At 33.9% G+C, this 26667-nt stretch overlaps 17 non-coding genes across 17 annotated transcripts; 11 read left to right on the plus strand and 6 right to left on the minus strand.

Moving 5' to 3' along the window:
• Positions 1-1227: 1227 nt before the first annotated feature.
• On the plus strand, positions 1228-1299 carry TRNAQ-UUG (transfer RNA glutamine (anticodon UUG)). The gene has a single exon. It is a non-coding gene; the product is annotated as a tRNA-Gln (tRNA).
• A 2445-nt stretch (positions 1300-3744) lies between these two features.
• Positions 3745-3816, plus strand: TRNAQ-UUG (transfer RNA glutamine (anticodon UUG)). The gene has a single exon. It is a non-coding gene; the product is annotated as a tRNA-Gln (tRNA).
• An 826-nt stretch (positions 3817-4642) lies between these two features.
• Positions 4643-4714, minus strand: TRNAQ-CUG (transfer RNA glutamine (anticodon CUG)). The gene has a single exon. It is a non-coding gene; the product is annotated as a tRNA-Gln (tRNA).
• A 1549-nt stretch (positions 4715-6263) lies between these two features.
• Positions 6264-6335, plus strand: TRNAQ-UUG (transfer RNA glutamine (anticodon UUG)). Its single transcript has one exon. It is a non-coding gene; the product is annotated as a tRNA-Gln (tRNA).
• Positions 6336-7161: 826 nt separating this feature from the next.
• Positions 7162-7233, minus strand: TRNAQ-CUG (transfer RNA glutamine (anticodon CUG)). Its single transcript has one exon. It is a non-coding gene; the product is annotated as a tRNA-Gln (tRNA).
• Positions 7234-8783: 1550 nt separating this feature from the next.
• Positions 8784-8855, plus strand: TRNAQ-UUG (transfer RNA glutamine (anticodon UUG)). Its single transcript has one exon. It is a non-coding gene; the product is annotated as a tRNA-Gln (tRNA).
• A 2445-nt stretch (positions 8856-11300) lies between these two features.
• On the plus strand, positions 11301-11372 carry TRNAQ-UUG (transfer RNA glutamine (anticodon UUG)). The gene has a single exon. It is a non-coding gene; the product is annotated as a tRNA-Gln (tRNA).
• Positions 11373-12198: 826 nt separating this feature from the next.
• On the minus strand, positions 12199-12270 carry TRNAQ-CUG (transfer RNA glutamine (anticodon CUG)). The gene has a single exon. It is a non-coding gene; the product is annotated as a tRNA-Gln (tRNA).
• Positions 12271-13819: 1549 nt separating this feature from the next.
• Positions 13820-13891, plus strand: TRNAQ-UUG (transfer RNA glutamine (anticodon UUG)). The gene has a single exon. It is a non-coding gene; the product is annotated as a tRNA-Gln (tRNA).
• Positions 13892-14717: 826 nt separating this feature from the next.
• TRNAQ-CUG (transfer RNA glutamine (anticodon CUG)) lies at positions 14718-14789 on the minus strand. The gene has a single exon. It is a non-coding gene; the product is annotated as a tRNA-Gln (tRNA).
• A 1550-nt stretch (positions 14790-16339) lies between these two features.
• Positions 16340-16411, plus strand: TRNAQ-UUG (transfer RNA glutamine (anticodon UUG)). Its single transcript has one exon. It is a non-coding gene; the product is annotated as a tRNA-Gln (tRNA).
• A 2446-nt stretch (positions 16412-18857) lies between these two features.
• Positions 18858-18929, plus strand: TRNAQ-UUG (transfer RNA glutamine (anticodon UUG)). The gene has a single exon. It is a non-coding gene; the product is annotated as a tRNA-Gln (tRNA).
• Positions 18930-19755: 826 nt separating this feature from the next.
• TRNAQ-CUG (transfer RNA glutamine (anticodon CUG)) lies at positions 19756-19827 on the minus strand. Its single transcript has one exon. It is a non-coding gene; the product is annotated as a tRNA-Gln (tRNA).
• A 1549-nt stretch (positions 19828-21376) lies between these two features.
• Positions 21377-21448, plus strand: TRNAQ-UUG (transfer RNA glutamine (anticodon UUG)). The gene has a single exon. It is a non-coding gene; the product is annotated as a tRNA-Gln (tRNA).
• Positions 21449-22274: 826 nt separating this feature from the next.
• Positions 22275-22346, minus strand: TRNAQ-CUG (transfer RNA glutamine (anticodon CUG)). The gene has a single exon. It is a non-coding gene; the product is annotated as a tRNA-Gln (tRNA).
• A 1550-nt stretch (positions 22347-23896) lies between these two features.
• TRNAQ-UUG (transfer RNA glutamine (anticodon UUG)) lies at positions 23897-23968 on the plus strand. Its single transcript has one exon. It is a non-coding gene; the product is annotated as a tRNA-Gln (tRNA).
• Positions 23969-26414: 2446 nt separating this feature from the next.
• Positions 26415-26486, plus strand: TRNAQ-UUG (transfer RNA glutamine (anticodon UUG)). The gene has a single exon. It is a non-coding gene; the product is annotated as a tRNA-Gln (tRNA).
• Positions 26487-26667: the final 181 nt, after the last annotated feature.

The following is a 26667-nucleotide window of genomic DNA, read 5'->3' on the forward strand; positions in this document are numbered from 1 at the left end:
AAAGGTACCAGTCCAAATCTTGGGGGTACTATTTTATTACTCTTGACCTTTTCTATTTCTGTCACCTTTGTTTATTGATAGCTCAAATCCAACACCAGTAGGTTGAAAGAGACAATTATTGATTCCTTTCAAAACGTCCATCAGCTTGAACAAGTTACAGAAATACAAACATTATAATACGTTTACATCACATTCCTACACAAAATAGTGTGACATTAAGAAATCCTATCCTGTTTTTCTGAAATGCATTTCAGAGGCCTGATTCCCAGCATCCCTTTTTGAAGCTTTCTGCGCTATTGATAAGGCGAATTTAGCACATTTTGAAAGAGAAGTGTTCTTAAATCAAACCTAGAGAACCACAATGACGGTATCATTCAGATAGTACAAATGTTTTTGTATATTAGTATGGAAATTGTGAAATAAAACGTTTTTCATGCTGATTTTCAACAGTCGATCTGAAATCGTGAAACATAAGCTTTTGCTTGGAGGCCTCACAGGTACTGATCTAATTTTCTCTTTTAAGATTATTCACAAATCATATGATATGCTTTGTATAAATCAACTATATTGTTAGATCAAAATTGAGTAAAAAGTGACTATCTCAATTTCATGACATATAGAAGAGTAAGGAGAAGAAGCTCATGTTTCAAATGTGGAGAGGCAACAACTTTTCATTATTTTCACCTCTACTAATTATATGCATTTTTGTAATGTATGTGTTTATGTTGTCCTATAAATATACAGAGACATATAGCAAGATATAGGGAGATACATACGTGTAAAGTGGATATGTACAAGTTTATAAGTAAATGAGATGTTTTTCCAATTAATAATTCTAAGAACTGAATGGAAAAGAAAATCGTAAAGTTTAGATAAGTCCCACTGTGATTTGTACTCAGATCCCGGTTTTCAGAGTCTAGAGTGCTAAGCATGATACCATCAAACCACCTGTACCAGGTTGAGCTTTTCATTTTGAGAGAAGAGATTGCATTCACGGGGGAATCTTATATTTTATTGCAAAATCGTATCTCACATAAAAAGTACTGTTCAACAGAGTGATAGCGTTACTTGAGTCCTCTGGGCAACATCCTTCCCTAACATAGTTCAATATGCAAAAGTTGAACAGAATAGAAAAGTAATAACATTCTGTTGGTCTTTGACTGTAGAACATTAAAAACTTTGAAATGTTCACATTGCTGCAGCAATTTGCTCCCTTGTCACATGGGAGGTTCCATGGTGTAATGGTTAGCACTTTGGACTTTGAATCCAAGGATCCGAGTTCAAATCTCGGTGGGACCACTTTCATGACTGTTGATCAAATCTTTTTCTGTCAAGTGTATTCATAAATATCACAAATCTAACACGGGTAGAGTGAAACATTAATCTATTGATTGTATTCTGAAAGTCTATTCGATGTGAGCAAATGATAGAACTTTTAGAAAACATGGAAATTAAATGGCTCAAAATAATGAGACATTTTGCGAGCTGACTCTGTTTTCTCAAACTCATCACAGGGGGCTGATGCAAGATATTACTTTCTTAAATCTTACTGTTATTGATAAGGGGAAGATGGAACTTTTTAATTGGAAATCCTTCATTAAAACAAAACTTGAGGAATCAAATTGTGTATTATGGGGACAGAAGATATGACGTTTTGAATAACAATCATGAAATTCAGACACACATATATTTACACTCTGATTTTCTAAAGTAAATCCATAACCATAAAGTAAAATCTTTCGAAAGACGTGTCAAAGGTAATAATCTGAATTTCTCTTTCAAAGAAATTCACAATTAAATGCACTGTGTAAGTCAAGCATGTTGTCATATAAGAAATCAGCAAAAATTAACTATCTCATTACTGGTCATATAGATGAGAGAGGAAATGAACCTAACGTTTAAATTCTGGATGGGAAACAACAGTTTTTAGTTTTCAGCTTCAATACATATGTTTATGAATAATTGATTTCTTTATATAGTCTTATCGCTATCTAGACGGATATAGCTATGTATACATAGATGCATACTTATACGTTGATAAGTATCAGTATAAAACATTGACGTTATGTTTTTCCAAGACCAAATTCTAAGAAATGGGTGAAATAGTAAATCTCATAATTCAAGCAGGTCCCACCGAGCTTGGACTTGGATCGCTGGATTCAGAGTACAGAGTGCTAACCATTACACCATGGAACCCTCCCATACATGAGTCATTTTTCCATTGAGACAAAAGAGAGCGCATTAGTGCGGGGCATTTCTTACATTGATGAAACGATATCTCTGTTGAATGCTCATAGTGTAAAGAGCTATAATGTGATTTGATTCTGTTCAGATACATTCTCCTTAACAGTGTTAAATATGCAAACGTTTATCAGGATAGGCAAGTTATATCATAATGATCATCTTTGACTGTAACATATTAAAACATTTTACATTTGCAAACTAATACACCCATTTCTTTGTCTCTCACATGGGCTGCGCCAAAGAGCAATGATTGGCACGTTGGACTATGCATGCAAAGGTACCAGTCCAAATCTTGGGGGTACTATTTTATTACTCTTGACCTTTTCTATTTCTGTCACCTTTGTTTATTGATAGCTCAAATCCAACACCAGTAGGTTGAAAGAGACAATTATTGATTCCTTTCAAAACGTCCATCAGCTTGAACAAGTTACAGAAATACAAACATTATAATACGTTTACATCACATTCCTACACAAAATAGTGTGACATTAAGAAATCCTATCCTGTTTTTCTGAAATGCATTTCAGAGGCCTGATTCCCAGCATCCCTTTTTGAAGCTTTCTGCGCTATTGATAAGGCGAATTTAGCACATTTTGAAAGAGAAGTGTTCTTAAATCAAACCTAGAGAACCACAATGACGGTATCATTCAGATAGTACAAATGTTTTTGTATATTAGTATGGAAATTGTGAAATAAAACGTTTTTCATGCTGATTTTCAACAGTCGATCTGAAATCGTGAAACATAAGCTTTTGCTTGGAGGCCTCACAGGTACTGATCTAATTTTCTCTTTTAAGATTATTCACAAATCATATGATATGCTTTGTATAAATCAACTATATTGTTAGATCAAAATTGAGTAAAAAGTGACTATCTCAATTTCATGACATATAGAAGAGTAAGGAGAAGAAGCTCATGTTTCAAATGTGGAGAGGCAACAACTTTTCATTATTTTCACCTCTACTAATTATATGCATTTTTGTAATGTATGTGTTTATGTTGTCCTATAAATATACAGAGACATATAGCAAGATATAGGGAGATACATACGTGTAAAGTGGATATGTACAAGTTTATAAGTAAATGAGATGTTTTTCCAATTAATAATTCTAAGAACTGAATGGAAAAGAAAATCGTAAAGTTTAGATAAGTCCCACTGTGATTTGTACTCAGATCCCGGTTTTCAGAGTCTAGAGTGCTAAGCATGATACCATCAAACCACCTGTACCAGGTTGAGCTTTTCATTTTGAGAGAAGAGATTGCATTCACGGGGTAATCTTATATTTTATTGCAAAATCGTATCTCACATAAAAAGTACTGTTCAACAGAGTGATAGCGTTACTTGAGTCCTCTGGGCAACATCCTTCCCTAACATAGTTCAATATGCAAAAGTTGAACAGAATAGAAAAGTAATAACATTCTGTTGGTCTTTGACTGTAGAACATTAAAAACTTTGAAATGTTCACATTGCTGCAGCAATTTGCTCCCTTGTCACATGGGAGGTTCCATGGTGTAATGGTTAGCACTTTGGACTTTGAATCCAAGGATCCGAGTTCAAATCTCGGTGGGACCACTTTCATGACTGTTGATCAAATCTTTTTCTGTCAAGTGTATTCATAAATATCACAAATCTAACACGTGTAGAGTGAAACATTAATTTATTGATTGTATTCTGAAAGTCTATTCGATGTGAGCAAATGATAGAACTTTTAGAAAACATGGAAATTAAATGGCTCAAAATAATGAGACATTTTGCGAGCTGACTCTGTTTTCTCAAACTCATCACAGGGGGCTGATGCAAGATATTACTTTCTTAAATCTTACTGTTATTGATAAGGGGAAGATGGAACTTTTTAATTGGAAATCCTTCATTAAAACAAAACTTGAGGAATCAAATTGTGTATTATGGGGACAGAAGATATGACGTTTTGAATAACAATCGTGAAATTCAGACACACATATATTTACACTCTGATTTTCTAAAGTAAATCCATAACCATAAAGTAATATCTTTCGAAAGACGTGTCAAAGGTAATAATCTGAATTTCTCTTTCAAAGAAATTCACAATTAAATGCACTGTGTAAGTCAAGCATGTTGTCATATAAGAAATCAGCAAAAATTAACTATCTCATTACTGGTCATATAGATGAGAGAGGAAATGAACCTAACGTTTAAATTGTGGATGGGAAACAACAGTTTTTAGTTTTCAGCTTCAATACATATGTTTATGAATAATTGATTTCTTTATATAGTCTTATCGCTATCTAGACGGATATAGCTATGTATACATAGATGCATACTTATACGTTGATAAGTATCAGTATAAAACATTGACGTTTTGTTTTTCCAAGACCAAATTCTAAGAAATGGGTGAAATAGTAAATCTCATAATTCAAGCAGGTCCCACCGAGATTTGAACTCGGATCGCTGGATTCAGAGTCCAGAGTGCTAACCATTACAGCATGGAACCCTCCCATACATTAGTCATTTTTCCATTGAGACAAAAGAGAGCGCATTAGTGCGGGGGCATTTCTTACATTGATGAAACGATATCTCTGTTGAATGCTCATAGTGTAAAGAGCTATAATGTGATTTGATTCTGTTCAGATACATTCTCCTTAACAGTGTTAAATATGCAAACGTTTATCAGGATAGGCAAGTTATATCATAATGATCATCTTTGACTGTAACATATTAAAACATTTTACATTTGCAAACTAATACACCCATTTCTTTGTCTCTCACATGGGCTGCGCCAAAGAGCAATGATTGGCACGTTGGACTATGCATGCAAAGGTACCAGTCCAAATCTTGGGGGTACTATTTTATTACTCTTGACCTTTTCTATTTCTGTCACCTTTGTTTATTCATAGCTCAAATCCAACACCAGTAGGTTGAAAGAGACAATTATTGATTCCTTTCAAAACGTCCATCAGCTTGAACAAGTTACAGAAATACAAACATTATAATACGTTTACATCACATTCCTACACAAAATAGTGTGACATTAAGAAATCCTATCCTGTTTTTCTGAAATGCATTTCAGAGGCCTGATTCCCAGCATCCCTTTTTGAAGCTTTCTGCGCTATTGATAAGGCGAATTTAGCACATTTTGAAAGAGAAGTGTTCTTAAATCAAACCTAGAGAACCACAATGACGGTATCATTCAGATAGTACAAATGTTTTTTGTATATTAGTATGGAAATTGTGAAATAAAACGTTTTTCATGCTGATTTTCAACAGTCGATCTGCAATCGTGAAACATAAGCTTTTGCTTGGAGGCCTCACAGGTACTGATCTAATTTTCTCTTTTAAGATTATTCACAAATCATATGATATGCTTTGTATAAATCAACTATATTGTTAGATCAAAATTGAGTAAAAAGTGACTATCTCAATTTCATGACATATAGAAGAGTAGGAGAAGAAGCTCATGTTTCAAATGTGGAGAGGCAACAACTTTTCATTATTTTCACCTCTACTAATTATATGCATTTTTATAATGTATGTGTTTATGTTGTCCTATAAATATACAGAGACATATAGCAAGATATAGGGAGATACATACGTGTAAAGTGGATATGTACAAGTTTATAAGTAAATGAGATGTTTTTCCAATTAATAATTCTAAGAACTGAATGGAAAAGAAAATCGTAAAGTTTAGATAAGTCCCACTGTGATTTGTACTCAGATCCCGGTTTTCAGAGTCTAGAGTGCTAAGCATGATACCATCAAACCACCTGTACCAGGTTGAGCTTTTCATTTTGAGAGAAGAGATTGCATTCACGGGGGAATCTTATATTTTATTGCAAAATCGTATCTCACATAAAAAGTACTGTTCAACAGAGTGATAGCGTTACTTGAGTCCTCTGGGCAACATCCTTCCCTAACATAGTTCAATATGCAAAAGTTGAACAGAATAGAAAAGTAATAACATTCTGTTGGTCTTTGACTGTAGAACATTAAAAACTTTGAAATGTTCACATTGCTGCAGCAATTTGCTCCCTTGTCACATGGGAGGTTCCATGGTGTAATGGTTAGCACTTTGGACTTTGAATCCAAGGATCCGAGTTCAAATCTCGGTGGGACCACTTTCATGACTGTTGATCAAATCTTTTTCTGTCAAGTGTATTCATAAATATCACAAATCTAACACGGGTAGAGTGAAACATTAATTTATTGATTGTATTCTGAAAGTCTATTCGATGTGAGCAAATGATAGAACTTTTAGAAAACATGGAAATTAAATGGCTCAAAATAATGAGACATTTTGCGAGCTGACTCTGTTTTCTCAAACTCATCACAGGGGGCTGATGCAAGATATTACTTTCTTAAATCTTACTGTTATTGATAAGGGGAAGATGGAACTTTTTAATTGGAAATCCTTCATTAAAACAAAACTTGAGGAATCAAATTGTGTATTATGGGGACAGAAGATATGACGTTTTGAATAACAATCGTGAAATTCAGACACACATATATTTACACTCTGATTTTCTAAAGTAAATCCATAACCATAAAGTAATATCTTTCGAAAGACGTGTCAAAGGTAATAATCTGAATTTCTCTTTCAAAGAAATTCACAATTAAATGCACTGTGTAAGTCAAGCATGTTGTCATATAAGAAATCAGCAAAAATTAACTATCTCATTACTGGTCATATAGATGAGAGAGGAAATGAACCTAACGTTTAAATTGTGGATGGGAAACAAAAGTTTTTAGTTTTCAGCTTCAATACATATGTTTATGAATAATTGATTTCTTTATATAGTCTTATCGCTATCTAGACGGATATAGCTATGTATACATAGATGCATACTTATACGTTGATAAGTATCAGTATAAAACATTGACGTTATGTTTTTCCAAGACCAAATTCTAAGAAATGGGTGAAATAGTAAATCTCATAATTCAAGCAGGTCCCACCGAGATTTGAACTCAGATCGCTGGATTCAGAGTCCAGAGTGCTAACCATTACAGCATGGAACCCTCCCATACATTAGTCATTTTTCCATTGAGACAAAAGAGAGCGCATTAGTGCGGGGGCATTTCTTACATTGATGAAACGATATCTCTGTTGAATGCTCATAGTGTAAAGAGCTATAATGTGATTTGATTCTGTTCAGATACATTCTCCTTAACAGTGTTAAATATGCAAACGTTTATCAGGATAGGCAAGTTATATCATAATGATCATCTTTGACTGTAACATATTAAAACATTTTACATTTGCAAACTAATACACCCATTTCTTTGTCTCTCACATGGGCTGCGCCAAAGAGCAATGATTGGCACATTGGACTATGCATGCAAAGGTACCAGTCCAAATCTTGGGGGTACTATTTTATTACTCTTGACCTTTTCTATTTCTGTCACCTTTGTTTATTCATAGCTCAAATCCAACACCAGTAGGTTGAAAGAGACAATTATTGATTCCTTTCAAAACGTCCATCAGCTTGAACAAGTTACAGAAATACAAACATTATAATACGTTTACATCACATTCCTACACAAAATAGTGTGACATTAAGAAATCCTATCCTGTTTTTCTGAAATGCATTTCAGAGGCCTGATTCCCAGCATCCCTTTTTGAAGCTTTCTGCGCTATTGATAAGGCGAATTTAGCACATTTTGAAAGAGAAGTGTTCTTAAATCAAACCTAGAGAACCACAATGACGGTATCATTCAGATAGTACAAATGTTTTTTGTATATTAGTATGGAAATTGTGAAATAAAACGTTTTTCATGCTGATTTTCAACAGTCGATCTGCAATCGTGAAACATAAGCTTTTGCTTGGAGGCCTCACAGGTACTGATCTAATTTTCTCTTTTAAGATTATTCACAAATCATATGATATGCTTTGTATAAATCAACTATATTGTTAGATCAAAATTGAGTAAAAAGTGACTATCTCAATTTCATGACATATAGAAGAGTAAGGAGAAGAAGCTCATGTTTCAAATGTGGAGAGGCAACAACTTTTCATTATTTTCACCTCTACTAATTATATGCATTTTTGTAATGTATGTGTTTATGTTGTCCTATAAATATACAGAGACATATAGCAAGATATAGGGAGATACATACGTGTAAAGTGGATATGTACAAGTTTATAAGTAAATGAGATGTTTTTCCAATTAATAATTCTAAGAACTGAATGGAAAAGAAAATCGTAAAGTTTAGATAAGTCCCACTGTGATTTGTACTCAGATCCCGGTTTTCAGAGTCTAGAGTGCTAAGCATGATACCATCAAACCACCTGTACCAGGTTGAGCTTTTCATTTTGAGAGAAGAGATTGCATTCACGGGGGAATCTTATATTTTATTGCAAAATCGTATCTCACATAAAAAGTACTGTTCAACAGAGTGATAGCGTTACTTGAGTCCTCTGGGCAACATCCTTCCCTAACATAGTTCAATATGCAAAAGTTGAACAGAATAGAAAAGTAATAACATTCTGTTGGTCTTTGACTGTAGAACATTAAAAACTTTGAAATGTTCACATTGCTGCAGCAATTTGCTCCCTTGTCACATGGGAGGTTCCATGGTGTAATGGTTAGCACTTTGGACTTTGAATCCAAGGATCCGAGTTCAAATCTCGGTGGGACCACTTTCATGACTGTTGATCAAATCTTTTTCTGTCAAGTGTATTCATAAATATCACAAATCTAACACGGGTAGAGTGAAACATTAATCTATTGATTGTATTCTGAAAGTCTATTCGATGTGAGCAAATGATAGAACTTTTAGAAAACATGGAAATTAAATGGCTCAAAATAATGAGACATTTTGCGAGCTGACTCTGTTTTCTCAAACTCATCACAGGGGGCTGATGCAAGATATTACTTTCTTAAATCTTACTGTTATTGATAAGGGGAAGATGGAACTTTTTAATTGGAAATCCTTCATTAAAACAAAACTTGAGGAATCAAATTGTGTATTATGGGGACAGAAGATATGACGTTTTGAATAACAATCATGAAATTCAGACACACATATATTTACACTCTGATTTTCTAAAGTAAATCCATAACCATAAAGTAAAATCTTTCGAAAGACGTGTCAAAGGTAATAATCTGAATTTCTCTTTCAAAGAAATTCACAATTAAATGCACTGTGTAAGTCAAGCATGTTGTCATATAAGAAATCAGCAAAAATTAACTATCTCATTACTGGTCATATAGATGAGAGAGGAAATGAACCTAACGTTTAAATTCTGGATGGGAAACAACAGTTTTTAGTTTTCAGCTTCAATACATATGTTTATGAATAATTGATTTCTTTATATAGTCTTATCGCTATCTAGACGGATATAGCTATGTATACATAGATGCATACTTATACGTTGATAAGTATCAGTATAAAACATTGACGTTATGTTTTTCCAAGACCAAATTCTAAGAAATGGGTGAAATAGTAAATCTCATAATTCAAGCAGGTCCCACCGAGCTTGGACTTGGATCGCTGGATTCAGAGTACAGAGTGCTAACCATTACACCATGGAACCCTCCCATACATGAGTCATTTTTCCATTGAGACAAAAGAGAGCGCATTAGTGCGGGGCATTTCTTACATTGATGAAACGATATCTCTGTTGAATGCTCATAGTGTAAAGAGCTATAATGTGATTTGATTCTGTTCAGATACATTCTCCTTAACAGTGTTAAATATGCAAACGTTTATCAGGATAGGCAAGTTATATCATAATGATCATCTTTGACTGTAACATATTAAAACATTTTACATTTGCAAACTAATACACCCATTTCTTTGTCTCTCACATGGGCTGCGCCAAAGAGCAATGATTGGCACGTTGGACTATGCATGCAAAGGTACCAGTCCAAATCTTGGGGGTACTATTTTATTACTCTTGACCTTTTCTATTTCTGTCACCTTTGTTTATTGATAGCTCAAATCCAACACCAGTAGGTTGAAAGAGACAATTATTGATTCCTTTCAAAACGTCCATCAGCTTGAACAAGTTACAGAAATACAAACATTATAATACGTTTACATCACATTCCTACACAAAATAGTGTGACATTAAGAAATCCTATCCTGTTTTTCTGAAATGCATTTCAGAGGCCTGATTCCCAGCATCCCTTTTTGAAGCTTTCTGCGCTATTGATAAGGCGAATTTAGCACATTTTGAAAGAGAAGTGTTCTTAAATCAAACCTAGAGAACCACAATGACGGTATCATTCAGATAGTACAAATGTTTTTGTATATTAGTATGGAAATTGTGAAATAAAACGTTTTTCATGCTGATTTTCAACAGTCGATCTGAAATCGTGAAACATAAGCTTTTGCTTGGAGGCCTCACAGGTACTGATCTAATTTTCTCTTTTAAGATTATTCACAAATCATATGATATGCTTTGTATAAATCAACTATATTGTTAGATCAAAATTGAGTAAAAAGTGACTATCTCAATTTCATGACATATAGAAGAGTAAGGAGAAGAAGCTCATGTTTCAAATGTGGAGAGGCAACAACTTTTCATTATTTTCACCTCTACTAATTATATGCATTTTTGTAATGTATGTGTTTATGTTGTCCTATAAATATACAGAGACATATAGCAAGATATAGGGAGATACATACGTGTAAAGTGGATATGTACAAGTTTATAAGTAAATGAGATGTTTTTCCAATTAATAATTCTAAGAACTGAATGGAAAAGAAAATCGTAAAGTTTAGATAAGTCCCACTGTGATTTGTACTCAGATCCCGGTTTTCAGAGTCTAGAGTGCTAAGCATGATACCATCAAACCACCTGTACCAGGTTGAGCTTTTCATTTTGAGAGAAGAGATTGCATTCACGGGGTAATCTTATATTTTATTGCAAAATCGTATCTCACATAAAAAGTACTGTTCAACAGAGTGATAGCGTTACTTGAGTCCTCTGGGCAACATCCTTCCCTAACATAGTTCAATATGCAAAAGTTGAACAGAATAGAAAAGTAATAACATTCTGTTGGTCTTTGACTGTAGAACATTAAAAACTTTGAAATGTTCACATTGCTGCAGCAATTTGCTCCCTTGTCACATGGGAGGTTCCATGGTGTAATGGTTAGCACTTTGGACTTTGAATCCAAGGATCCGAGTTCAAATCTCGGTGGGACCACTTTCATGACTGTTGATCAAATCTTTTTCTGTCAAGTGTATTCATAAATATCACAAATCTAACACGTGTAGAGTGAAACATTAATTTATTGATTGTATTCTGAAAGTCTATTCGATGTGAGCAAATGATAGAACTTTTAGAAAACATGGAAATTAAATGGCTCAAAATAATGAGACATTTTGCGAGCTGACTCTGTTTTCTCAAACTCATCACAGGGGGCTGATGCAAGATATTACTTTCTTAAATCTTACTGTTATTGATAAGGGGAAGATGGAACTTTTTAATTGGAAATCCTTCATTAAAACAAAACTTGAGGAATCAAATTGTGTATTATGGGGACAGAAGATATGACGTTTTGAATAACAATCGTGAAATTCAGACACACATATATTTACACTCTGATTTTCTAAAGTAAATCCATAACCATAAAGTAATATCTTTCGAAAGACGTGTCAAAGGTAATAATCTGAATTTCTCTTTCAAAGAAATTCACAATTAAATGCACTGTGTAAGTCAAGCATGTTGTCATATAAGAAATCAGCAAAAATTAACTATCTCATTACTGGTCATATAGATGAGAGAGGAAATGAACCTAACGTTTAAATTGTGGATGGGAAACAACAGTTTTTAGTTTTCAGCTTCAATACATATGTTTATGAATAATTGATTTCTTTATATAGTCTTATCGCTATCTAGACGGATATAGCTATGTATACATAGATGCATACTTATACGTTGATAAGTATCAGTATAAAACATTGACGTTTTGTTTTTCCAAGACCAAATTCTAAGAAATGGGTGAAATAGTAAATCTCATAATTCAAGCAGGTCCCACCGAGATTTGAACTCGGATCGCTGGATTCAGAGTCCAGAGTGCTAACCATTACAGCATGGAACCCTCCCATACATTAGTCATTTTTCCATTGAGACAAAAGAGAGCGCATTAGTGCGGGGGCATTTCTTACATTGATGAAACGATATCTCTGTTGAATGCTCATAGTGTAAAGAGCTATAATGTGATTTGATTCTGTTCAGATACATTCTCCTTAACAGTGTTAAATATGCAAACGTTTATCAGGATAGGCAAGTTATATCATAATGATCATCTTTGACTGTAACATATTAAAACATTTTACATTTGCAAACTAATACACCCATTTCTTTGTCTCTCACATGGGCTGCGCCAAAGAGCAATGATTGGCACGTTGGACTATGCATGCAAAGGTACCAGTCCAAATCTTGGGGGTACTATTTTATTACTCTTGACCTTTTCTATTTCTGTCACCTTTGTTTATTCATAGCTCAAATCCAACACCAGTAGGTTGAAAGAGACAATTATTGATTCCTTTCAAAACGTCCATCAGCTTGAACAAGTTACAGAAATACAAACATTATAATACGTTTACATCACATTCCTACACAAAATAGTGTGACATTAAGAAATCCTATCCTGTTTTTCTGAAATGCATTTCAGAGGCCTGATTCCCAGCATCCCTTTTTGAAGCTTTCTGCGCTATTGATAAGGCGAATTTAGCACATTTTGAAAGAGAAGTGTTCTTAAATCAAACCTAGAGAACCACAATGACGGTATCATTCAGATAGTACAAATGTTTTTTGTATATTAGTATGGAAATTGTGAAATAAAACGTTTTTCATGCTGATTTTCAACAGTCGATCTGCAATCGTGAAACATAAGCTTTTGCTTGGAGGCCTCACAGGTACTGATCTAATTTTCTCTTTTAAGATTATTCACAAATCATATGATATGCTTTGTATAAATCAACTATATTGTTAGATCAAAATTGAGTAAAAAGTGACTATCTCAATTTCATGACATATAGAAGAGTAGGAGAAGAAGCTCATGTTTCAAATGTGGAGAGGCAACAACTTTTCATTATTTTCACCTCTACTAATTATATGCATTTTTATAATGTATGTGTTTATGTTGTCCTATAAATATACAGAGACATATAGCAAGATATAGGGAGATACATACGTGTAAAGTGGATATGTACAAGTTTATAAGTAAATGAGATGTTTTTCCAATTAATAATTCTAAGAACTGAATGGAAAAGAAAATCGTAAAGTTTAGATAAGTCCCACTGTGATTTGTACTCAGATCCCGGTTTTCAGAGTCTAGAGTGCTAAGCATGATACCATCAAACCACCTGTACCAGGTTGAGCTTTTCATTTTGAGAGAAGAGATTGCATTCACGGGGGAATCTTATATTTTATTGCAAAATCGTATCTCACATAAAAAGTACTGTTCAACAGAGTGATAGCGTTACTTGAGTCCTCTGGGCAACATCCTTCCCTAACATAGTTCAATATGCAAAAGTTGAACAGAATAGAAAAGTAATAACATTCTGTTGGTCTTTGACTGTAGAACATTAAAAACTTTGAAATGTTCACATTGCTGCAGCAATTTGCTCCCTTGTCACATGGGAGGTTCCATGGTGTAATGGTTAGCACTTTGGACTTTGAATCCAAGGATCCGAGTTCAAATCTCGGTGGGACCACTTTCATGACTGTTGATCAAATCTTTTTCTGTCAAGTGTATTCATAAATATCACAAATCTAACACGGGTAGAGTGAAACATTAATTTATTGATTGTATTCTGAAAGTCTATTCGATGTGAGCAAATGATAGAACTTTTAGAAAACATGGAAATTAAATGGCTCAAAATAATGAGACATTTTGCGAGCTGACTCTGTTTTCTCAAACTCATCACAGGGGGCTGATGCAAGATATTACTTTCTTAAATCTTACTGTTATTGATAAGGGGAAGATGGAACTTTTTAATTGGAAATCCTTCATTAAAACAAAACTTGAGGAATCAAATTGTGTATTATGGGGACAGAAGATATGACGTTTTGAATAACAATCGTGAAATTCAGACACACATATATTTACACTCTGATTTTCTAAAGTAAATCCATAACCATAAAGTAATATCTTTCGAAAGACGTGTCAAAGGTAATAATCTGAATTTCTCTTTCAAAGAAATTCACAATTAAATGCACTGTGTAAGTCAAGCATGTTGTCATATAAGAAATCAGCAAAAATTAACTATCTCATTACTGGTCATATAGATGAGAGAGGAAATGAACCTAACGTTTAAATTGTGGATGGGAAACAAAAGTTTTTAGTTTTCAGCTTCAATACATATGTTTATGAATAATTGATTTCTTTATATAGTCTTATCGCTATCTAGACGGATATAGCTATGTATACATAGATGCATACTTATACGTTGATAAGTATCAGTATAAAACATTGACGTTATGTTTTTCCAAGACCAAATTCTAAGAAATGGGTGAAATAGTAAATCTCATAATTCAAGCAGGTCCCACCGAGATTTGAACTCAGATCGCTGGATTCAGAGTCCAGAGTGCTAACCATTACAGCATGGAACCCTCCCATACATTAGTCATTTTTCCATTGAGACAAAAGAGAGCGCATTAGTGCGGGGGCATTTCTTACATTGATGAAACGATATCTCTGTTGAATGCTCATAGTGTAAAGAGCTATAATGTGATTTGATTCTGTTCAGATACATTCTCCTTAACAGTGTTAAATATGCAAACGTTTATCAGGATAGGCAAGTTATATCATAATGATCATCTTTGACTGTAACATATTAAAACATTTTACATTTGCAAACTAATACACCCATTTCTTTGTCTCTCACATGGGCTGCGCCAAAGAGCAATGATTGGCACATTGGACTATGCATGCAAAGGTACCAGTCCAAATCTTGGGGGTACTATTTTATTACTCTTGACCTTTTCTATTTCTGTCACCTTTGTTTATTCATAGCTCAAATCCAACACCAGTAGGTTGAAAGAGACAATTATTGATTCCTTTCAAAACGTCCATCAGCTTGAACAAGTTACAGAAATACAAACATTATAATACGTTTACATCACATTCCTACACAAAATAGTGTGACATTAAGAAATCCTATCCTGTTTTTCTGAAATGCATTTCAGAGGCCTGATTCCCAGCATCCCTTTTTGAAGCTTTCTGCGCTATTGATAAGGCGAATTTAGCACATTTTGAAAGAGAAGTGTTCTTAAATCAAACCTAGAGAACCACAATGACGGTATCATTCAGATAGTACAAATGTTTTTTGTATATTAGTATGGAAATTGTGAAATAAAACGTTTTTCATGCTGATTTTCAACAGTCGATCTGCAATCGTGAAACATAAGCTTTTGCTTGGAGGCCTCACAGGTACTGATCTAATTTTCTCTTTTAAGATTATTCACAAATCATATGATATGCTTTGTATAAATCAACTATATTGTTAGATCAAAATTGAGTAAAAAGTGACTATCTCAATTTCATGACATATAGAAGAGTAAGGAGAAGAAGCTCATGTTTCAAATGTGGAGAGGCAACAACTTTTCATTATTTTCACCTCTACTAATTATATGCATTTTTATAATGTATGTGTTTATGTTGTCCTATAAATATACAGAGACATATAGCAAGATATAGGGAGATACATACGTGTAAAGTGGATATGTACAAGTTTATAAGTAAATGAGATGTTTTTCCAATTAATAATTCTAAGAACTGAATGGAAAAGAAAATCGTAAAGTTTAGATAAGTCCCACTGTGATTTGTACTCAGGTCCCGGTTTTCAGAGTCTAGAGTGCTAAGCATGATACCATCAAACCACCTGTACCAGGTTGAGCTTTTCATTTTGAGAGAAGAGATTGCATTCACGGGGGAATCTTATATTTTATTGCAAAATCGTATCTCACATAAAAAGTACTGTTCAACAGAGTGATAGCGTTACTTGAGTCCTCTGGGCAACATCCTTCCCTAACATAGTTCAATATGCAAAAGTTGAACAGAATAGAAAAGTAATAACATTCTGTTGGTCTTTGACTGTAGAACATTAAAAACTTTGAAATGTTCACATTGCTGCAGCAATTTTCTCCCTTGTCACATGGGAGGTTCCATGGTGTAATGGTTAGCACTTTGGACTTTGAATCCAAGGATCCGAGTTCAAATCTCGGTGGGACCACTTTCATGACTGTTGATCAAATCTTTTTCTGTCAAGTGTATTCATAAATATCACAAATCTAACACGGGTAGAGTGAAACATTAATTTATTGATTGTATTCTGAAAGTCTATTCGATGTGAGCAAATGATAGAACTTTTAGAAAACATGGAAATTAAATGGCTCAAAATAATGAGACATTTTGCGAGCTGACTCTGTTTTCTCAAACTCATCACAGGGGGCTGATGCAAGATATTACTTTCTTAAATCTTACTGTTATTGATAAGGGGAAGATGGAACTTTTTAATTGGAAATCCTTCATTAAAACAAAACTTGAGGAATCAAATTGTGTATTATGGGGACAGAAGATATGACGTTTTGAATAACAATCGTGAAATTCAGACACACATATATTTACACTCTGATTTTCTAAAGTAAATCCATAACCATAAAGTAAAATCTTTCGAAAGACGTGTCAAAGGTAATAATCTGAATTTCTCTTTCAAAGAAATTCACAATTAAATGCACTGTGTAAGTCAAGCATGTTGTCATATAAGAAATCAGCAAAAATTAACTATCTCATTACTGGTCATATAGATGAGAGAGGAAATGAACCTAACGTTTAAATTGTGGATGGGAAACAACAGTTTTTAGTTTTCAGCTTCAATACATATGTTTATGAATAATTGATTTCTTTATATAGTCTTATCGCTATCTAGACGGATATAGCTATGTATACATAGATGCATACTTATACGTTGATAAGTATCAGTATAAAACATTGACGTTATGTTTTTCCAAGACCAAATTCTAAGAAATGGGTGAAATAGTAAATCTCATAATTCATACAGGTCCCACCGAGCTTGGACTTGGATCGCTGGATTCAGAGTCCAGAGTGCTAACCATTACACCATGGAACCCTCCCATACATGAGTCATTTTTCCATTGAGACAAAAGAGAGCGCATTAGTGCGGGGCATTTCTTACATTGATGAAACGATATCTCTGTTGAATGCTCATAGTGTAAAGAGCTATAATGTGATTTGATTCTGTTCAGATACATTCTCCTTAACAGTGTTAAATATGCAAACGTTTATCAGGATAGGCAAGTTATATCATAATGATCATCTTTGACTGTAACATATTAAAACATTTTACATTTCCAAACTAATACACCCATTTCTTTGTCTCTCAAATGGGCTGCGCCAAAGAGCAATGATTGGCACGTTGGACTTTGCATGCAAAGGTACCAGTCCAAATCTTGGGGGTACTATTTTATTACTCTTGACCTTTTCTATTTCTGTCACCTTTGTTTATTGATAGCTCAAATCCAACACCAGTAGGTTGAAAGAGACAATTATTGATTCCTTTCAAAACGTCCATCAGCTTGAACAAGTTACAGAAATACAAACATTATAATACGTTTACATCACATTCCTACACAAAATAGTGTGACATTAAGAAATCCTATCCTGTTTTTCTGAAATGCATTTCAGAGGCCTGATTCCCAGCATCCCTTTTTGAAGCTTTCTGCGCTATTGATAAGGCGAATTTAGCACATTTTGAAAGAGAAGTGTTCTTAAATCAAACCTAGAGAACCACAATGACGGTATCATTCAGATAGTACAAATGTTTTTGTATATTAGTATGGAAATTGTGAAATAAAACGTTTTTCATGCTGATTTTCAACAGTCGATCTGAAATCGTGAAACATAAGCTTTTGCTTGGAGGCCTCACAGGTACTGATCTAATTTTCTCTTTTAAGATTATTCACAAATCATATGATATGCTTTGTATAAATCAACTATATTGTTAGATCAAAATTGAGTAAAAAGTGACTATCTCAATTTCATGACATATAGAAGAGTAAGGAGAAGAAGCTCATGTTTCAAATGTGGAGAGGCAACAACTTTTCATTATTTTCACCTCTACTAATTATATGCATTTTTGTAATGTATGTGTTCATGTTGTCCTATAAATATACAGAGACATATAGCAAGATATAGGGAGATACATACGTGTAAAGTGGATATGTACAAGTTTATAAGTAAATGAGATGTTTTTTCCAATTAATAATTCTAAGAACTGAATGGAAAAGAAAATCGTAAAGTTTAGATAAGTCCCACTGTGATTTGTACTCAGATCCCGGTTTTCAGAGTCTAGAGTGCTAAGCATGATACCATCAAACCACCTGTACCAGGTTGAGCTTTTCATTTTGAGAGAAGAGATTGCATTCACGGGGGAATCTTATATTTTATTGCAAAATCGTATCTCACATAAAAAGTACTGTTCAACAGAGTGATAGCGTTACTTGAGTCCTCTGGGCAACATCCTTCCCTAACATAGTTCAATATGCAAAAGTTGAACAGAATAGAAAAGTAATAACATTCTGTTGGTCTTTGACTGTAGAACATTAAAAACTTTGAAATGTTCACATTGCTGCAGCAATTTGCTCCCTTGTCACATGGGAGGTTCCATGGTGTAATGGTTAGCACTTTGGACTTTGAATCCAAGGATCCGAGTTCAAATCTCGGTGGGACCACTTTCATGACTGTTGATCAAATCTTTTTCTGTCAAGTGTATTCATAAATATCACAAATCTAACACGTGTAGAGTGAAACATTAATTTATTGATTGTATTCTGAAAGTCTATTCGATGTGAGCAAATGATAGAACTTTTAGAAAACATGGAAATTAAATGGCTCAAAATAATGAGACATTTTGCGAGCTGACTCTGTTTTCTCAAACTCATCACAGGGGGCTGATGCAAGATATTACTTTCTTAAATCTTACTGTTATTGATAAGGGGAAGATGGAACTTTTTAATTGGAAATCCTTCATTAAAACAAAACTTGAGGAATCAAATTGTGTATTATGGGGACAGAAGATATGACGTTTTGAATAACAATCGTGAAATTCAGACACACTTATATTTACACTCTGATTTTCTAAAGTAAATCCATAACCATAAAGTAATATCTTTCGAAAGACGTGTCAAAGGTAATAATCTGAATTTCTCTTTCAAAGAAATTCACAATTAAATGCACTGTGTAAGTCAAGCATGTTGTCATATAAGAAATCAGCAAAAATTAACTATCTCATTACTGGTCATATAGATGAGAGAGGAAATGAACCTAACGTTTAAATTGTGGATGGGAAACAACAGTTTTTAGTTTTCAGCTTCAATACATATGTTTATGAATAATTGATTTCTTTATATAGTCTTATCGCTATCTAGACGGATATAGCTATGTATACATAGATGCATACTTATACGTTGATAAGTATCAGTATAAAACATTGACGTTATGTTTTTCCAAGACCAAATTCTAAGAAATGGGTGAAATAGTAAATCTCATAATTCAAGCAGGTCCCACCGAGATTTGAACTCGGATCGCTGGATTCAGAGTCCAGAGTGCTAACCATTACAGCATGGAACCCTCCCATACATTAGTCATTTTTCCATTGAGACAAAAGAGAGCGCATTAGTGCGGGGGCATTTCTTACATTGATGAAACGATATCTCTGTTGAATGCTCATAGTGTAAAGAGCTATAATGTGATTTGATTCTGTTCAGATACATTCTCCTTAACAGTGTTAAATATGCAAACGTTTATCAGGATAGGCAAGTTATATCATAATGATCATCTTTGACTGTAACATATTAAAACATTTTACATTTGCAAACTAATACACCCATTTCTTTGTCTCTCACATGGGCTGCGCCAAAGAGCAATGATTGGCACGTTGGACTATGCATGCAAAGGTACCAGTCCAAATCTTGGGGGTACTATTTTATTACTCTTGACCTTTTCTATTTCTGTCACCTTTGTTTATTCATAGCTCAAATCCAACACCAGTAGGTTGAAAGAGACAATTATTGATTCCTTTCAAAACGTCCATCAGCTTGAACAAGTTACAGAAATACAAACATTATAATACGTTTACATCACATTCCTACACAAAATAGTGTGACATTAAGAAATCCTATCCTGTTTTTCTGAAATGCATTTCAGAGGCCTGATTCCCAGCATCCCTTTTTGAAGCTTTCTGCGCTATTGATAAGGCGAATTTAGCACATTTTGAAAGAGAAGTGTTCTTAAATCAAACCTAGAGAACCACAATGACGGTATCATTCAGATAGTACAAATGTTTTTTGTATATTAGTATGGAAATTGTGAAATAAAACGTTTTTCATGCTGATTTTCAACAGTCGATCTGCAATCGTGAAACATAAGCTTTTGCTTGGAGGCCTCACAGGTACTGATCTAATTTTCTCTTTTAAGATTATTCACAAATCATATGATATGCTTTGTATAAATCAACTATATTGTTAGATCAAAATTGAGTAAAAAGTGACTATCTCAATTTCATGACATATAGAAGAGTAAGGAGAAGAAGCTCATGTTTCAAATGTGGAGAGGCAACAACTTTTCATTATTTTCACCTCTACTAATTATATGCATTTTTATAATGTATGTGTTTATGTTGTCCTATAAATATACAGAGACATATAGCAAGATATAGGGAGATACATACGTGTAAAGTGGATATGTACAAGTTTATAAGTAAATGAGATGTTTTTCCAATTAATAATTCTAAGAACTGAATGGAAAAGAAAATCGTAAAGTTTAGATAAGTCCCACTGTGATTTGTACTCAGATCCCGGTTTTCAGAGTCTAGAGTGCTAAGCATGATACCATCAAACCACCTGTACCAGGTTGAGCTTTTCATTTTGAGAGAAGAGATTGCATTCACGGGGGAATCTTATATTTTATTGCAAAATCGTATCTCACATAAAAAGTACTGTTCAACAGAGTGATAGCGTTACTTGAGTCCTCTGGGCAACATCCTTCCCTAACATAGTTCAATATGCAAAAGTTGAACAGAATAGAAAAGTAATAACATTCTGTTGGTCTTTGACTGTAGAACATTAAAAACTTTGAAATGTTCACATTGCTGCAGCAATTTGCTCCTTGTCACATGGGAGGTTCCATGGTGTAATGGTTAGCACTTTGGACTTTGAATCCAAGGATCCGAGTTCAAATCTCGGTGGGACCACTTTCATGACTGTTGATCAAATCTTTTTCTGTCAAGTGTATTCATAAATATCACAAATCTAACACGGGTAGAGTGAAACATTAATTTATTGATTGTATTCTGAAAGTCTATTCGATGTGAGCAAATGATAGAACTTTTAGAAAACATGGAAATTAAATGGCTCAAAATAATGAGACATTTTGCGAGCTGACTCTGTTTTCTCAAACTCATCACAGGGGGCTGATGCAAGATATTACTTTCTTAAATCTTACTGTTATTGATAAGGGGAAGATGGAACTTTTTAATTGGAAATCCTTCATTAAAACAAAACTTGAGGAATCAAATTGTGTATTATGGGGACAGAAGATATGACGTTTTGAATAACAATCGTGAAATTCAGACACACATATATTTACACTCTGATTTTCTAAAGTAAATCCATAACCATAAAGTAATATCTTTCGAAAGACGTGTCAAAGGTAATAATCTGAATTTCTCTTTCAAAGAAATTCACAATTAAATGCACTGTGTAAGTCAAGCATGTTGTCATATAAGAAATCAGCAAAAATTAACTATCTCATTACTGGTCATATAGATGAGAGAGGAAATGAACCTAACGTTTAAATTGTGGATGGGAAACAACAGTTTTTAGTTTTCAGCTTCAATACATATGTTTATGAATAATTGATTTCTTTATATAGTCTTATCGCTATCTAGACGGATATAGCTATGTATACATAGATGCATACTTATACGTTGATAAGTATCAGTATAAAACATTGACGTTATGTTTTTCCAAGACCAAATTCTAAGAAATGGGTGAAATAGTAAATCTCATAATTCAAGCAGGTCCCACCGAGATTTGAACTCGGATCGCTGGATTCAGAGTCCAGAGTGCTAACCATTACAGCATGGAACCCTCCCATACATTAGTCATTTTTCCATTGAGACAAAAGAGAGCGCATTAGTGCGGGGGCATTTCTTACATTGATGAAACGATATCTCTGTTGAATGCTCATAGTGTAAAGAGCTATAATGTGATTTGATTCTGTTCAGATACATTCTCCTTAACAGTGTTAAATATGCAAACGTTTATCAGGATAGGCAAGTTATATCATAATGATCATCTTTGACTGTAACATATTAAAACATTTTACATTTGCAAACTAATACACCCATTTCTTTGTCTCTCACATGGGCTGCGCCAAAGAGCAATGATTGGCACGTTGGACTATGCATGCAAAGGTACCAGTCCAAATCTTGGGGGTACTATTTTATTACTCTTGACCTTTTCTATTTCTGTCACCTTTGTTTATTCATAGCTCAAATCCAACACCAGTAGGTTGAAAGAGACAATTATTGATTCCTTTCAAAACGTCCATCAGCTTGAACAAGTTACAGAAATACAAACATTATAATACGTTTACATCACATTCCTACACAAAATAGTGTGACATTAAGAAATCCTATCCTGTTTTTCTGAAATGCATTTCAGAGGCCTGATTCCCAGCATCCCTTTTTGAAGCTTTCTGCGCTATTGATAAGGCGAATTTAGCACATTTTGAAAGAGAAGTGTTCTTAAATCAAACCTAGAGAACCACAATGACGGTATCATTCAGATAGTACAAATGTTTTTTGTATATTAGTATGGAAATTGTGAAATAAAACGTTTTTCATGCTGATTTTCAACAGTCGATCTGCAATCGTGAAACATAAGCTTTTGCTTGGAGGCCTCACAGGTACTGATCTAATTTTCTCTTTTAAGATTATTCACAAATCATATGATATGCTTTGTATAAATCAACTATATTGTTAGATCAAAATTGAGTAAAAAGTGACTATCTCAATTTCATGACATATAGAAGAGTAAGGAGAAGAAGCTCATGTTTCAAATGTGGAGAGGCAACAACTTTTCATTATTTTCACCTCTACTAATTATATGCATTTTTATAATGTATGTGTTTATGTTGTCCTATAAATATACAGAGACATATAGCAAGATATAGGGAGATACATACGTGTAAAGTGGATATGTACAAGTTTATAAGTAAATGAGATGTTTTTCCAATTAATAATTCTAAGAACTGAATGGAAAAGAAAATCGTAAAGTTTAGATAAGTCCCACTGTGATTTGTACTCAGATCCCGGTTTTCAGAGTCTAGAGTGCTAAGCATGATACCATCAAACCACCTGTACCAGGTTGAGCTTTTCATTTTGAGAGAAGAGATTGCATTCACGGGGGAATCTTATATTTTATTGCAAAATCGTATCTCACATAAAAAGTACTGTTCAACAGAGTGATAGCGTTACTTGAGTCCTCTGGGCAACATCCTTCCCTAACATAGTTCAATATGCAAAAGTTGAACAGAATAGAAAAGTAATAACATTCTGTTGGTCTTTGACTGTAGAACATTAAAAACTTTGAAATGTTCACATTGCTGCAGCAATTTGCTCCCTTGTCACATGGGAGGTTCCATGGTGTAATGGTTAGCACTTTGGACTTTGAATCCAAGGATCCGAGTTCAAATCTCGGTGGGACCACTTTCATGACTGTTGATCAAATCTTTTTCTGTCAAGTGTATTCATAAATATCACAAATCTAACACGGGTAGAGTGAAACATTAATTTATTGATTGTATTCTGAAAGTCTATTCGATGTGAGCAAATGATAGAACTTTTAGAAAACATGGAAATTAAATGGCTCAAAATAATGAGACATTTTGCGAGCTGACTCTGTTTTCTCAAACTCATCACAGGGGGCTGATGCAAGATATTACTTTCTTAAATCTTACTGTTATTGATAAGGGGAAGATGGAACTTTTTAATTGGAAATCCTTCATTAAAACAAAACTTGAGGAATCAAATTGTGTATTATGGGGACAGAAGATATGACGTTTTGAATAACAATCGTGAAATTCAGACACACATATATTTACACTCTGATTTTCTAAAGTAAATCCATAACCATAAAGTAAAATCTTTCGAAAGACGTGTCAAAGGTAATAATCTGAATTTCTCTTTCAAAGAAATTCACAATTAAATGCACTGTGTAAGTCAAGCATGTTGTCATATAAGAAATCAGCAAAAATTAACTATCTCATTACTGGTCATATAGATGAGAGAGGAAATGAACCTAACGTTTAAATTGTGGATGGGAAACAACAGTTTTTAGTTTTCAGCTTCAATACATATGTTTATGAATAATTGATTTCTTTATATAGTCTTATCGCTATCTAGACGGATATAGCTATGTATACATAGATGCATACTTATACGTTGATAAGTATCAGTATAAAACATTGACGTTATGTTTTTCCAAGACCAAATTCTAAGAAATGGGTGAAATAGTAAATCTCATAATTCATACAGGTCCCACCGAGCTTGGACTTGGATCGCTGGATTCAGAGTCCAGAGTGCTAACCATTACACCATGGAACCCTCCCATACATGAGTCATTTTTCCATTGAGACAAAAGAGAGCGCATTAGTGCGGGGCATTTCTTACATTGATGAAACGATATCTCTGTTGAATGCTCATAGTGTAAAGAGCTATAATGTGATTTGATTCTGTTCAGATACATTCTCCTTAACAGTGTTAAATATGCAAACGTTTATCAGGATAGGCAAGTTATATCATAATGATCATCTTTGACTGTAACATATTAAAACATTTTACATTTCCAAACTAATACACCCATTTCTTTGTCTCTCAAATGGGCTGCGCCAAAGAGCAATGATTGGCACGTTGGACTTTGCATGCAAAGGTACCAGTCCAAATCTTGGGGGTACTATTTTATTACTCTTGACCTTTTCTATTTCTGTCACCTTTGTTTATTGATAGCTCAAATCCAACACCAGTAGGTTGAAAGAGACAATTATTGATTCCTTTCAAAACGTCCATCAGCTTGAACAAGTTACAGAAATACAAACATTATAATACGTTTACATCACATTCCTACACAAAATAGTGTGACATTAAGAAATCCTATCCTGTTTTTCTGAAATGCATTTCAGAGGCCTGATTCCCAGCATCCCTTTTTGAAGCTTTCTGCGCTATTGATAAGGCGAATTTAGCACATTTTGAAAGAGAAGTGTTCTTAAATCAAACCTAGAGAACCACAATGACGGTATCATTCAGATAGTACAAATGTTTTTTGTATATTAGTATGGAAATTGTGAAATAAAACGTTTTTCATGCTGATTTTCAACAGTCGATCTGCAATCGTGAAACATAAGCTTTTGCTTGGAGGCCTCACAGGTACTGATCTAATTTTCTCTTTTAAGATTATTCACAAATCATATGATATGCTTTGTATAAATCAACTATATTGTTAGATCAAAATTGAGTAAAAAGTGACTATCTCAATTTCATGACATATAGAAGAGTAAGGAGAAGAAGCTCATGTTTCAAATGTGGAGAGGCAACAACTTTTCATTATTTTCACCTCTACTAATTATATGCATTTTTATAATGTATGTGTTTATGTTGTCCTATAAATATACAGAGACATATAGCAAGATATAGGGAGATACATACGTGTAAAGTGGATATGTACAAGTTTATAAGTAAATGAGATGTTTTTCCAATTAATAATTCTAAGAACTGAATGGAAAAGAAAATCGTAAAGTTTAGATAAGTCCCACTGTGATTTGTACTCAGGTCCCGGTTTTCAGAGTCTAGAGTGCTAAGCATGATACCATCAAACCACCTGTACCAGGTTGAGCTTTTCATTTTGAGAGAAGAGATTGCATTCACGGGGGAATCTTATATTTTATTGCAAAATCGTATCTCACATAAAAAGTACTGTTCAACAGAGTGATAGCGTTACTTGAGTCCTCTGGGCAACATCCTTCCCTAACATAGTTCAATATGCAAAAGTTGAACAGAATAGAAAAGTAATAACATTCTGTTGGTCTTTGACTGTAGAACATTAAAAACTTTGAAATGTTCACATTGCTGCAGCAATTTGCTCCCTTGTCACATGGGAGGTTCCATGGTGTAATGGTTAGCACTTTGGACTTTGAATCCAAGGATCCGAGTTCAAATCTCGGTGGGACCACTTTCATGACTGTTGATCAAATCTTTTTCTGTCAAGTGTATTCATAAATATCACAAATCTAACACGGGTAGAGTGAATTTATTGATTGTATTCTGAAAGTCTATTCGATGTGAGCAAATGATAGAACTTTTAGAAAACATGGAAATTAAATGGCTCAAAATAATGAGACATTTTGCGAGCT

This window comes from Lissotriton helveticus, chromosome 4_1 (genome assembly GCF_964261635.1).
Source record: "Lissotriton helveticus chromosome 4_1, aLisHel1.1, whole genome shotgun sequence".
NCBI lineage: Eukaryota > Metazoa > Chordata > Amphibia > Caudata > Salamandridae > Lissotriton > Lissotriton helveticus.